The sequence below is a fragment of the Aquarana catesbeiana genome, linkage group LG06 (assembly GCF_042186555.1).
Source record: "Aquarana catesbeiana isolate 2022-GZ linkage group LG06, ASM4218655v1, whole genome shotgun sequence".
Taxonomy (NCBI): domain Eukaryota; kingdom Metazoa; phylum Chordata; class Amphibia; order Anura; family Ranidae; genus Aquarana; species Aquarana catesbeiana.
The window spans coordinates 1,360,984-1,362,336 of record NC_133329.1 but is presented as its reverse complement, the minus strand read 5'-3'; positions in this window follow the sequence as shown (position 1 = coordinate 1,362,336).

Genomic DNA, 1,353 nt, shown 5'->3' with positions numbered 1-1,353 from the left:
CCGGGGAGAGTCTGTACAGAGAGGACCGGGGAGAGTCTGTACAGAGAGGACCGGGGAGAGTCTGTACAGAGAGGACCGGGGAGAGTCTGTACAGAGAGGACCGGGGAGAGTCTGTACAGAGAGGACCGGGGAGGAGTCTGTACAGAGAGGACCGGGGAGAGTCTGTACAGAGAGGACCGGGGAGAGTCTGTACAGAGAGGGGAGAGTCTGTACAGAGAGGACCGGGGAGAGTCTGTACAGAGAGGGGAGAGTCTGTACAGAGAGGACCGGGGAGAGTCTGTACAGAGAGGACCGGGGAGAGTCTGTACAGAGAGGACCGGGGGAGAGTCTGTACAGAGAGGGAGAGTCTGTACAGAGAGGACCGGGGAGAGTCTGTACAGAGAGGACCGGGGAGAGTCTGTACAGAGAGGGGAGAGTCTGTACAGAGAGGACCGGGGAGAGTCTGTACAGAGAGGACCGGGGAGAGTCTGTACAGAGAGGACCGGGGGAGTCTGTACAGAGAGGGGAGAGTCTGTACAGAGAGGATCGGGGAGAGTCTGTACAGAGAGGACCGGGGGGGAGTCTGTACAGAGAGGGGGAGAGTCTGTACAGAGAGGATCGGGGAGAGTCTGTACAGAGAGGACCGGGGGAGTCTGTACAGAGAGGGGGAGAGTCTGTACAGAGAGGACCGGGGAGAGGTCTGTACAGAGAGGACCGGGGAGAGTCTGTACAGAGAGGACCGGGGGGAGTCTGTACAGAGAGGACCGGGGAGAGTCTGTACAGAGAGGGGGAGAGTCTGTACAGAGAGGACTCGGGGAGAGTCTGTACAGAGAGGGGGAGAGTCTGTACAGAGAGGACCGGGGAGAGTCTGTACAGAGAGGACCGGGGAGAGTCTGTACAGAGAGGGACCGGGGGGGAGAGTCTGTACAGAGAGGACCGGGGGAGAGTCTGTACAGAGAGGACCGGGGAGAGTGTCTGTACAGAGAGGACCGGGGAGAGTCTGTACAGAGAGGACCGGGGAGAGTCTGTACAGAGAGGGGAGAGTCTGTACAGAGAGGACCGGGGAGAGTCTGTACAGAGAGGACCGGGGGAGAGTCTGTACAGAGAGGACCGGGGGGAGAGTCTGTACAGAGAGGGGGAGAGTCTGTACAGAGAGGACCGGGGGGAGTCTGTACAGAGAGGACCGGGGGGAGTCTGTACAGAGAGGACCGGGGAGAGTCTGTACAGAGAGGACCGGGGAGAGTCTGTACAGAGAGGACCGGGGAGAGTCTGTACAGAGAGGATCGGGGAGAGTCTGTACAGAGAGGACCGGGGGGAGAGTCTGTACAGAGAGGACCGGGGGGAGAGTCTGTACAGAGAGGACTGGGGAGAGTC